Source organism: Salvelinus alpinus, chromosome 1 (assembly GCF_045679555.1).
Source record: "Salvelinus alpinus chromosome 1, SLU_Salpinus.1, whole genome shotgun sequence".
Lineage (NCBI taxonomy): Eukaryota > Metazoa > Chordata > Actinopteri > Salmoniformes > Salmonidae > Salvelinus > Salvelinus alpinus.
Genome location: NC_092086.1, coordinates 117,774,119 through 117,787,616, shown reverse-complemented (window position 1 = coordinate 117,787,616; position 13,498 = coordinate 117,774,119).

The following is a 13,498-nucleotide window of genomic DNA, read 5'->3' as shown; positions in this document are numbered from 1 at the left end:
GTCCTTGAGAGGCCCAGCCAGAGTCCGGACTTGAACCCGATCTAACATCTCTGGAGAGACAAAATGTGGAAAAAGTCAAGGGGTCTGAATTCTTTCTGTGTGTGTGTGTGTGTGTGTGTGTGTGTGTGTGTGTGTGTGTGTGTGTGTGTGTGTGTGTGTGTGTGTGTGTGTGTGTGTGTGTGTGTGTGTGTGTGTGTGTGTGTGTGTGTGTGTGTGTGTGGAACATGCGCAGCACCTTTTTGAGTACCGGATGCTTGGACCACGTGTGCCAGCCCCCTAGCAATTAGAGTTCCAGCCAATTAGCTTCAGACCCTCGCCCATTTGTGTGTGTGTGTGTGTGTGTGTGTGTGTGTGTGTGTGTGTGTGTGTGTGTGTGTGTGTGTGTGTGTGTGTGTGTGTGTGTGTGTGTGTGTGTGTGTGTGTGTGTGTGTGTGTGTGTGTGTGTGTGTGGTACTGTATAGACATCAAAAACAGTATGTGGGTAGAATATTTAGTTTATCTATAAAATACGTAGGATAGAGGATATAGGATAGTAAATATACAGCAATATATGAACAGGATAGACTTGACTAGAATACAGTATATACATATGAAATGAGTAAAATAGTATGTAAACATTATTAAAGTGACTAGTGATTCCATGTCTATGTACATAGGACAGCAGCCTCTAACGTACAGGGTTGAGTAACCGGGTGGTAGCCGGCTAGTGACATTGACTAAGTTCAGGGCAGGTTACTGGGTGTAGGCTGGCTATTTAACAGTCTGATGGCCTTGAGATAGAAGCTGTTTTTCAGTCTCTCGATCGCAGCTTTGATGCACCTGTACTGACCTCGCCTTCTGGATGATAGCGGGGTGAACAGGCAGTGGCTCAGGTGGTTGATGTCCTTGATGATCTTTTTTGGCCTTCCTGTGACATCGGGTGCTGTAAATGGCAGGCAGAGTACCCCCCAGGTGATTCGCTGGGCAGACTATACCACCCTCTGGAGATCCCTGTGGCGGTGATACCAGGCGGTGATACAGCCCAACTGGATGCTCTCAATGGTGCACCTGGAAAAGTTTGTGAGGCTGTTAAGGGCCAAGACACATTTCTTCAGCCCCCTGAGGTTAAAGAGGTGCTGTTGCACCTTCTTCTCCACGCTGTCCGTGTGAGTGGATCATTTCAGATTGGCAGTGATGTGTAACGCCGAGGAACTTGAAGCTGTCACTCAAATGGGCGAGGGTCTGAAGCTAATTGGCTGGAACTCTAATTGCTAGGGGGCTGGACACGTGGTCCAAGCATCCGCTACTCAAAAAGGGTGCCGCATATGTTCCAGAAAACCATTTATTTCAAACTAGGGATTTAGTGGCTAACGGAGGTAAGACAGTATTTCTGTTCATAGATGATATAGATATATAAACTGAATGAACATAGACATCATGTCTTTATGTTCACCTGGTCAATGTATGGTACATTGCAACTCAATAGATGCTAGTAGTCAGCCTGAAGTAAACACTTCTAAGGTACGATAAAAACCTGTAAAATCATGCGGTGCAGTAAAGCAGTGATTTCTAAAGGTCTTCCCCAAAAACACTTACCAACTGAATGTTGACTGGGAAGTAGGCCTACCTGGCAGAATGATATCAGCATGATTTGTATCAATCGGGTGCACAAACTCTGCCAAACTCTGCCATCACATGTGCAGTACAGAAACATTGCTAGGAAGACACCGATCTGATTGGTGCGCAGTTGTATTAAAGGGGAACTACACCCGCAGTTTTCCTTTAATGATTTCTGATGTGGTTGAAAGCCATTGGTGGAAAAAGTACTCAATTGTCATACTTGAATAAAAGTTAAGGTACCTTTGTGGAAAATGACTCAAGGAAAAGTGAACGTCACACAGTTAGTAAAAGTCTAAAAGTTTCAGATTTTAAATTTACTTCACCCTTGTGTTATGTTAAGGGTAAAAAAAAAACGATATTTAACAGCAGAGAAAACCCCCTAAATTAAAATGTTTCTACTTGAAATTTGATAACTTTTCCTAGAGTGACCCCAACATTACTGAAAGTGAAACATCGTCTTTGCTCATATTTCCATGAAAGCTGTACACCACCAGGGTACAAAGATTGTCTTGGGGGTCATTTTTGACCTAGCAGATATAAAATAATTTACACACCACAAAAATCACAAAGACACACACACAATGAGACATTTAGATTATGTTTGTGAGGCTGTTACTGATTGAACTCAGACAAAACTAAAACTTTATTGAGCACGTGCAGCATCTTCCTCCACGACCCCCCACGACCCCACACGACCCCCCACGACCCCCCACGACCCCCCACGACCCCCCCACGACCCCCCACAACCCCCCACGACCCCCCACGACCCCACACGACCCCCCACGACCCCCCATGACCCCACACGACCCCCCACGACCCCCCACGACCCCACACGACCCCCCATGACCCCCCACGACCCCACACGACCCCAAACGACCCCCCACGACCCCCCATGACCCCACACGACCCCCCACGACCCCCCACGACCCCACACGACCCCCCACGACCCCACACGACCCCACACGACCCCCCACGACCTCACACATGACTCAAGTTCACAGACAAAATAAACAACATTTCAGACAACAACAAAAATGTGTTGTTTACTAATGGGGAATGCAGTCAGAGGCTATAAAGTTGCTGCAGACAGTCCCTCCAGTTCTCTCTTTGCTGAAGCCATGAGTCCACATTTCAGTGCCCAACCGGTCGTAGAATATATTTTTGTCAGGAGGGACAAGTCCAGGAGGAACAAGAGGACAACGATTTAGAAGAGGACGAAGTATTTGAAGAAGAATATCCCCATGGTAGAAAAAACAAGCCTGAGCTCCCCCTGCACTCCTCGCAACAAGGGGAGAGAGGTCTTCTCATCGAAGTTTGCCTTCACCCCCACCACCACTCTAGTTTCTTACCTCCCAAAGAGGAACAAGAATGTGGTGCTCCTGAGCACACTGCACAAAATGGCTGAGATCAGTGATCATAAGGACAAGAAGCCAGCCATCACCCTGGACTACATCCACAACAAAGGAGGCGTGGACAAACTGGACAAGGTGAATGGAACTGGCCCCTGGTCATCTTCCATAACATCATTGATGTGTCCTCATATAATGCCTTCGTGATATGGAACAAGATCAACCCTACCTGGATGCCTGATCAGCGGAACAAGAGGAGGGTGTTCCTGGAGCCGCTGGGAAAGGCACTTGTAACACCACACATTCAAAGAAGGGAGCGCCTCCCCCGCACAGCAGCCTCTGCAGCGCTTGTGAAAGCTGTTCAGTGGGCTGAATTTTGTCCTGTTCCACAGGCTGCAGCTCGGGCAGGCAAGAGGAGGAGATGCCAATTCTGACCCCCAAAGAAGGACTGTAAAACAAATCTATGTTCTGCACATGTGAGAAATACATCTGCAAAGTCCATGCACACACACACTTGCATACTGTCCTACATGTGGTAATAAGAGTTGATTGATTTATATTCTTCAAGTTTTTGTTTTGTATCTATTATCAAATTGTATTATTATTTATTGTTGTTGTGGGTGGGGGCATTGGTTCAAAAATGGGAGAATATTATTATAATTATTAATATTATATATTAGTATTTTGTAATTTAATTCCTCATTGTATATAAGAATATATATAACTGTTATTGTTTCCCTTCAATAAAATGCATTAAAAAAAACTACTTTCTGCACATTTCTGCTACTTTCTTAGACAAGTGTTATCTCTTTATAAAAAATTCATGTTTACACCTATGCAGTACCTTTATCAATAATAATAAAAAATAATAAACCTCGACTTTAGTAAAGAAAACAAATATGACAGGTGTGTTGTAATAAAAACGAATGGTGTCCACTGATTAAATTCAGTCTTTCTGCAGTGTGGAGAGGGAAAACCCAGATATTCACAAAGTTTGTGATGAATGACAGGTTGTTTCTTCATGCAAAATAGATTAGGGGTTTAAAATTTAAATAAAGCTGCTTTATTTTAGGGGTTTAGTAAAGGCGGGTCATTTTTGACTCTTAGGACAACGGGAGTGTATGGAATGTCAAGACTACAGAAGGGTTAAGTACAGGGATGGAAAAAGTAGTCAATGTTTATTAAGCAAACCAGACAGCATGATTATTCTTTTTTCTTTTTCGGACAGACACTCCAACATAATTAAAAAACACAATATTAGGGTACAGTGAATCCGCCAGATCAGAGGCAGTAGGGATGACAATGGATTATATTGATAGGTGCGTAAATTGGTCCATAATTCTGTCCTGCCAGAGTATTCTAAATGTTACTGGTACTTTGTGTGCCAGGGAAAATTCATGGGAGTAAAAAGTACATATTTTCTTTAGGAATGTAGTGGACTTGTCACGTTCTGACCTTAGTTCTTTTTTATGTCTTTATTTTAGTTTGGTCAGGGCGTGAGTTGGGGTGGGCATTCTATGTTGTTTTTCTATGTTTTGTTCTATGGTTATATTTCTATGTGTTTGGTCTAGTATGGTTCCCAATCAGAGGCAGGTGTCGGTTGTTGTCTCTGATTGGGAGCCATATTTAGGTAACCTGTTTTTCATTGTGTTTTGGTGGGTGGTTGTTTCCTGTGTCTGTCCCATACGGGACTGTTTCGATTTTCGTTTGTTCATTCACTTTGTTATTTTGTATTTTTGTAGTGTTCAGTTTTAAACTATTAAAATGGACACTTACCACGCTGCATATTGGTCCGATATCTCTTACTCCTCGTCAGAAGAAGAGGAAAGTCGTTACAGAACTAGTTGTCAAAAATATAAGTAGTAAAGTACAGATACTCAAAAAAACAACTTAAGTAGTACTTTAAGTATTTTATTAATAATGTGGACTTAGAACATAAAAGTGGAAATTTGAGAGTGATAGCCAGCAAAATTATACTGAGAAAAGGGAATTTGGGAAATAACAAAACAGAATTTGGAAAAATATCTATTACGTTTTATAAGGCCCTATACATATGACTAATATAGAATAGGTACATTTCCTTAAGAAAATGTGTGTGTTTGTGTCAGCTGTTTAAAAATATTGACATTTTACAATGACATTTTAGTCATTTAGCAGACTCTTATCCAGAGCTACTTTAGTGCATTCATAGCTAGGTGGGACAACTACATATTACAGGCAAAGAAAGCAAATTTCTCCTCAATAACATAGCTATCAGTAGAGTCAGAGCTGGGGGGGAGGGGGGGGGGGTGAGGTAAGGAGGAGGATACTTTTAAGATACTCTTTGAAGAGGTAGGGTCGGGATTCAGATGTTTTGGGGAAGATAGGCAGGGATTCTGCTGTCCTAGCTTCAGGGGGAAGATGGGCAGGGATCCTGCTGTCCTAGCTTCAGGGGGAAGATGGGCAGGGATCCTGCTGTCCTAGCTTCAGGGGGGAGATAGGCAGGGATTCTGCTGTCCTAGCTTCAGGGGGAAGATGGACAGGGACTCTGCTGTCCTAGCTTTAGGGGGAAGATGGACAGGGACTCTGCTGTCCTAGCTTCAGGGGGAAGATGGGCAGGGACTCTGCTGTCCTAGCATCAGTGGGAAGATGGGCAGGGACTCTGCTGTCCTAGCTTCAGGGGGAAGATGGACAGGGATTCTGCTGTCCTAGTTTCAGAGGGAAGATGGGCAGGGATTCTGCTGGCCTAGCTTTAGGGGGAAGATGGACAGGGACTCTGCTGTCCTAGCTTCAGGGGGAAACTATTTCCACCATTGGGGTGCCAGGACAGAAAAGAGCTTGGACTGGGCTGAGCAGGATCTGCCCTCCTGTAGGCGTGGGAGGGCCAAGAGACCAGAGCTGGCAGAAAGAAATGCTCGGGTTGGGCTGAGAGGTTTGAGCACAGCCTAAAAGTAGGGAAGAGCAGTTTCTCTTGCTGTTCCGTAGGTAAAGACCATGGTCTTGTCATGGTAATATCTTGCTGTTCCGTAGGTAAACACCATGGTCTTGTCATGGTAATAACGTCTATACACACCATCATATATGTCTATTCCGGACTCTATATTCAATCATTTATTTTTATTTGGGGGTATCATTTTGTATTGTCAGGTACAGTAATGATCCGTAATGTACTGTATTACTGCACTGCTGGAGCGACGAACACAAGCATTTCACTACACCACAATAACATATGCTAAATATGTTTACCCGGCCAATAATATTTGATTTTGATTTTGATTTGGTAGTGGGAGATGTGTTAAAAATAGAGATCAAGCTGAATAGAAGCCGAGGCTTCAGTAAGAATGGGTCTGATTACTTTGGTAGACTGCTATATACACATTATGACCAAGTGGGTTAACCCTATTGGCACCATGATTAGGATGTTTTCCTTTCAAGCCAGCGAGCTCGGTTCTATTCTCTTCCCCGACGTTCGCTTCAATGTCTAGAATGTCTTGCTGAGGTCACTAGGCGGTGGACTAAGGGTTTAGTACACTAGGTGGTGGACTAAGGGTTTAGTACACTAGGTGGTGGACTAAGGGTTTAGTACACTAGGTGGTGGACTAAGGGTTTAGTACACTAGGTGGTGGACTAAGGGTTTAGTACACTAGGTGGTGGACTAAGGGTTTAGTACACTAGGACTAAGGGTTTAGTACACTAGGTGGTGGACTAAGGGGTTTAGTACACTAGGTAGTGGACTAAGGGTTTAGTACACTAGGTGGTGGACTAAGGGTTTAGTACACTAGGTAGTGGACTAAGGGTTTAGTACACTAAATAGTGCACTAAGGTTATGTTAAAGGAATTTTAATTCCTGTTTATCAACCAATTCAATTAAAACACTCTGCCCATAAATAAGAATTTGTAAGATAATTATCAGCCAAATGGACAGAAACCAGTTCTAAAATCAATCAATCAATAGCGTTTATTCTCGAGAGTCAAATGTATACATATTTTAGTCATTAAACACAAAAATCCCATAACAGGTTGTTAGTACACTAAATAGGGGATATGGTGCCATCTTTCTGAATATCTAAAAAGAGACCTGGCCTGATCTTAGATAAACAGACTCTGTATTTCCCAGAACCTGTGATGGAACGTTCTGTTGAATATTTCAGCTGGTGTCTGTTCTGGTTCAGACAGAAGGGCCAGGTTGTCAGTCTAAAGTCCTTCCTTTAACCTTGTCTGTCCAGGGAGCCTGACTGGCATTCTACAGCTACTAGTCTGTTCTGTTCTGTTCTGTTCTGTTCTGTTCTGTTCTGTTCTGTTCTGTTCTACTCTGCTCTGCTCTGTTCTGTTCTGTTCTGTTCTGCTCTGTTCTGTTCTGTTCTGTTCTGCTCTGTTCTGCTCTGTTCTCTGCTCTTCTGTTCTGCTCTATGTTCTGTTCTGCTCTGTTCTGTTCTGCTCTGGTCTGCTCTGGTCTGTTCTGCTATGTTCTGTTCTGTTCTCTTCTGCTCTGCTCTGTTCTGCTCTGTTCTGCTCTGTTTTGTTCTATGTTCTGTTCTGTTCTGTTCTGCTCTGCTCTGTTCTGCTCTGTTCTGCTCTGTTTTGTTCTATGTTCTGTTCTGTTCTGTTCTGCTCTGCTCTGTTCTGCTCTGTTCTGCTCTGCTCTATTCTGTTCTGCTATGTTCTGTTCTGTTCTCTTCTGCTCTGTTCTCTTCTGCTCTGCTCTGTTCTGCTCTGTTCTGTTCTGTACAAGCAGAAATGGGCAGAACATATATAGTTGTAATGTGCCATATGATATACAGAGATCATAATCTGATGAGACATTCTCATTTTAAGGAGATTTGAACTGAATTTCATTTTTCATTTCTATTCTGATAAATATAACATAATATAATCTCTACTATTCACAATATGTCAATGCTTGAGAATATTATGATATTAATATGATTAGATACTGGCTAAAAATCTCCTCTCTATACCGTTGTATTGTAGTGCAGATTGATGGTTCTATGCTGTTGTATTGTAGTACAGATGGATGGTTCTATGCTGTTGTATTATAGTGCCGATTGATGGTTCTATGCTGTTGTATTGTAGTGCAGATTGATGGTTCTATGCTGTTGTATTGTAGTACAGATTGATGGTTCTATGCTGTTGTATTATAGTGCAGATTGATGGTTCTATGCTGTTGTATTGTAGTGCAGATTGATGGTTCTATGCTGTTGTATTGTAGTGCATATTGATGGTTCTATGCTGTTGTGTTGTAGTGCAGATTGATGGTTCTATGCTGTTGTATTGTAGTACAGATTGATGGTTCTACGCTGTTGTATTGTAGTGCAGATTGATGGTTCTATGCTGTTGTATTGTAGTGCAGATTGATGGTTCTATGCTGTTGTATTGTAGTGCAGATTGATGGTTCTATGCTGTTGTATTGTAGTGCAGATTGATGGTTCTATGCTGTTGTATTATAGTGCAGATTGATGGTTCTATGCTGTTGTATTGTAGTACAGATTGATGGTTCTATGCTGTTGTATTGTAGTACAGATTGATGGTTCTATGCTGTTGTATTGTAGTACAGATTGATGGTTCTATGCTGTTGTATTGTAGTGCAGATTGATGGTTCTATGCTGTTGTATTGTAGTGAAGATTGATGGTTCTATGCTGTTGTATTGTAGTGCAGATTGATGGTTCTATACTGTTGTATTGTAGTACAGATTGATGGTTCTATAATGTTGTATTGTAGTACAGATTGATGGTTCTATACCGTTGTATTGTAGTGTAAATTGATGGTTCTACGCTGTTGTATTGTAGTACAGATTGATGGTTCTATGCTGTTGTGTTGTAGTACAGATTGATGGTTCTATGCTGTTGTATTATAGTGCAGATTGATGGTTCTATGCTGTTGTATTGTAGTACAGGTTGATGGTTCTATGCTGTTGTATTATAGTGCAGATTGATGGTTCTATGCTGTTGTATTATAGTACAGATTTATGGTTCTATGCTGTTGTATTGTAGTACAGATTGATGGTTCTATGCTGTTGTATTATAGTGCAGATTGATGGTTCTATACCGTTGTATTGTAGTGCAGATTGATGGTTCTATGATGTTGTATTGTAGTGCAGATTGATGGTTCTATGCTGTTGTATTGTAGTGCAGATTGATGGTTCTATGCTGTTGTATTATAGTGCAGATTGATGGTTCTATGCTGGTGTATTATAGTACAGATTGATGGTTCTATGCTGTTGTATTGTAGTGCAGATTGATGGTTCTATGCTGTTGTATTATAGTGCAGATTGATGGTTCTATGCTGGTGTATTATAGTACAGATTGATGGTTCTATGCTGTTGTATTATAGTGGAGATTGATGGTTCTATGCTGTTGTATTGTAGTACAGATTGATGGTTCTATGCTGTTGTATTGTGGTGCAGATTTATGGTTCTATGCTGTTGTATTGTAGTGCAGATTGATGGTTCTATGCTGTTGTATTGTAGTACAGATTGATGGTTCTATGCTGTTGTATTGTAGTACAGATTGATGGTTCTATGCTGTTGTATTATAGTGCAGATTGATGGTTCTATGCTGTTGTATTGTAGTGCAGATTGATGGTTCTATGCTGGTGTATTGTAGTGCAGATTGATGGTTCTATGCTGTTGTATTGTAGTACAGATTGATGGTTCTATGCTGTTGTATTATAGTGCAGATTGATGGTTCTATGCTGTTGTATTGTAGTGCAGATTTATGGTTCTATGCTGTTGTATTATAGTGCAGATTGATGGTTTTATGCTGTTGTATTGGAGTACAGATTGATGGTTCTATGCTGTTGTATTATAGTGCAGATTGATGGTTCTATGCTGGTGTATTATAGTACAGATTGATGGTTCTATGCTGTTGTATTGTAGTACAGATTGATGGTTCTATGCTGTTGTATTGTAGTGCAGATTGATGGTTCTATGCTGTTGTATTGTAGTGCAGATTGATGGTTCTATGCTGTTGTATTGTAGTACAGATTGATGGTTCTATGCTGTTGTATTGTAGTGCAGATTGATGGTTCTATGCTGTTGTATTGTAGTACAGATTGATGGTTCTATGCTGTTGTATTGTAGTGCAGATTGATGGTTCTATGCTGTTGTATTGTAGTGCAGATTGATGGTTCTATGCTGTTGTATTGTAGTGCAGGTTGATGGTTCTATGCTGTTGTATTGTAGTGCAGATTGATGGTTTTATGCTGTTGTATTGTAGTACAGATTGATGTTTCTATGCTGTTGTATTGTAGTACAGATTGATGGTTCTATGCTGTTGTATTGTAGTACAGATTGATGGTTCTATACCGTTGTATTGTAGTGCAGATTGATGGTTCTATGCTGTTGTATTGTAGTGCAGATTGATGGTTCTATAATGTTGTATTATAGTGCAGATTGATGGTTCTATGCTGTTGTATTGTAGTACAGATTGATGGTTCTATAATGTTTTATTGTAGTACAGATTGATGGTTCTATGCTGTTGTATTGTAGTACAGATTGATGGTTCTATGCTGTTGTATTGTAGTGCAGATTGATGGTTCTATGCTGTTGTATTGTAGTGCAGATTGATGGTTCTATGCTGGTGTATTATAGTACAGATTGATGGTTCTATGCTGTTGTATTGTAGTACAGATTGATGGTTCTATGCTGTTGTATTGTAGTACAGATTGATGGTTCTATGCTGTTGTATTGTAGTGCAGATTGATGGTTCTATGCTGTTGTATTGTAGTGCAGATTGATGGTTCTATGCTGTTGTATTGTAGTACAGATTGATGGTTCTATGCTGTTGTATTGTAGTACAGATTGATGGTTCTATGCTGTTGTATTATAGTGCAGATTGATGGTTCTATGCTGTTGTATTGTAGTGCAGATTGATGGTTCTATGCTGGTGTATTGTAGTGCAGATTGATGGTTCTGTGCTGTTGTATTGTAGTACAGATTGATGGTTCTATGCTGTTGTATTATAGTGCAGATTGATGGTTCTATGCTGTTGTATTGTAGTACAGATTGATGGTTCTATGCTGTTGTATTATAGTGCAGATTGATGGTTCTATTCCGTTGTATTGTAGTGCAGATTGATGGTTCTATGATGTTGTATTGTAGTGCAGATTGATGGTTCTATGCTGTTGTATTGTAGTGCAGATTGATGGTTCTATGCTGTTGTATTATAGTGCAGATTGATGGTTCTATGCTGGTGTATTATAGTACAGATTGATGGTTCTATGCTGTTGTATTGTAGTACAGATTGATGGTTCTATGCTGTTGTATTATAGTGCAGATTGATGGTTCTATGCTGGTGTATTGTAGTGCAGATTTATGGTTCTATGCTGTTGTATTATAGTGCAGATTGATGGTTTTATGCTGTTGTATTGGAGTACAGATTGATGGTTCTATGCTGTTGTATTATAGTGCAGATTGATGGTTCTATGCTGGTGTATTATAGTACAGATTGATGGTTCTATGCTGTTGTATTGTAGTACAGATTGATGGTTCTATGCTGTTGTATTGTAGTGCAGATTGATGGTTCTATGCTGTTGTATTGTAGTGCAGATTGATGGTTCTATGCTGTTGTATTGTAGTACAGATTGATGGTTCTATGCTGTTGTATTGTAGTGCAGATTGATGGTTCTATGCTGTTGTATTGTAGTACAGATTGATGGTTCTATGCTGTTGTATTGTAGTGCAGATTGATGGTTCTATGCTGTTGTATTGTAGTGCAGATTGATGGTTCTATGCTGTTGTATTGTAGTGCAGGTTGATGGTTCTATGCTGTTGTATTGTAGTGCAGATTGATGGTTTTATGCTGTTGTATTGTAGTACAGATTGATGGTTCTATGCTGTTGTATTGTAGTACAGATTGATGGTTCTATGCTGTTGTATTGTAGTACAGATTGATGGTTCTATACCGTTGTATTGTAGTGCAGATTGATGGTTCTATGCTGTTGTATTGTAGTGCAGATTGATGGTTCTATAATGTTGTATTATAGTGCAGATTGATGGTTCTATGCTGTTGTATTGTAGTACAGATTGATGGTTCTATAATGTTTTATTGTAGTACAGATTGATGGTTCTATGCTGTTGTATTGTAGTACAGATTGATGGTTCTATGCTGTTGTATTGTAGTACAGATTGATGGTTCTATGCTGTTGTATTGTAGTGCAGATTGATGGTTCTATGCTGGTGTATTATAGTACAGATTGATGGTTCTATGCTGTTGTATTGTAGTACAGATTGATGGTTCTATGCTGTTGTATTGTAGTACAGATTGATGGTTCTATGCTGTTGTATTGTAGTGCAGATTGATTGTTCTATGCTGTTGTATTGTAGTGCAGATTGATGGTTCTATGCTGTTGTATTGTAGTGCAGATTGATGGTTCTATGCTGTTGTATTGTAGTGCAGATTGATGGTTCTATGCTGTTGTATTGTAGTACAGATTGATGGTTCTATGCTGTTGTATTGTAGTACAGATTGATGGTTCTATGCTGTTGTATTGTAGTACAGATTGATGGTTTTATGCTGTTGTATTGTAGTACAGATTGATGGTTCTATGCTGTTGTATTGTAGTACAGATTGATGGTTCTATGCTGTTGTATTGTAGTACAGATTGATGGTTCTATGCTGTTGTATTGTAGTACAGATTGATGGTTTTATGCTGTTGTATTATAGTGCAGATTGATGGTTCTATGCTGTTGTATTGTAGTGCAGATTGATGGTTCTATGCTGGTGTATTGTAGTGCAGATTGATGGTTCTGTGCTGTTGTATTGTAGTACAGATTGATGGTTCTATGCTGTTGTATTATAGTGCAGATTGATGGTTCTATGCTGTTGTATTGTAGTGCAGATTTATGGTTCTATGCTGTTGTATTATAGTGCAGATTGATGGTTTTATGCTGTTGTATTGGAGTACAGATTGATGGTTCTATGCTGTTGTATTATAGTGCAGATTGATGGTTCTATGCTGTTGTATTATAGTGCAGATTGATGGTTCTATGCTGTTGTATTGTAGTGCAGATTGATGGTTCTATGCTGTTGTATTGTAGTGCAGATTGATGGTTCTATGCTGTTGTATTGTAGTGCAGATTGATGGTTCTATGCTGTTGTATTGTAGTGCAGATTGATGGTTCTATGCTGTTGTATTGTAGTACAGATTGATGGTTCTATGCTGTTGTATTGTAGTACAGATTGATGGTTCTATGCTGTTGTATTGTAGTGCAGATTGATGGTTCTATGCTGTTGTATTGTAGTGCAGATTGATGGTTCTATGCTGTTGTATTGTAGTGCAGATTGATGGTTCTATGCTGTTGTATTGTAGTACAGATTGATGGTTCTATGCTGTTGTATTGTAGTACAGATTGATGGTTCTATGCTGTTGTATTGTAGTACAGATTGATGGTTCTATACCGTTGTATTGTAGTGCAGATTGATGGTTCTATGCTGTTGTATTGTAGTGCAGATTGATGGTTCTATAATGTTGTATTATAGTGCAGATTGATGGTTCTATGCTGTTGTATTGTAGTACAGATTGATGGTTCTATAATGTTTTATTGTAGTACAGATTGATGGTTCTATGCTGT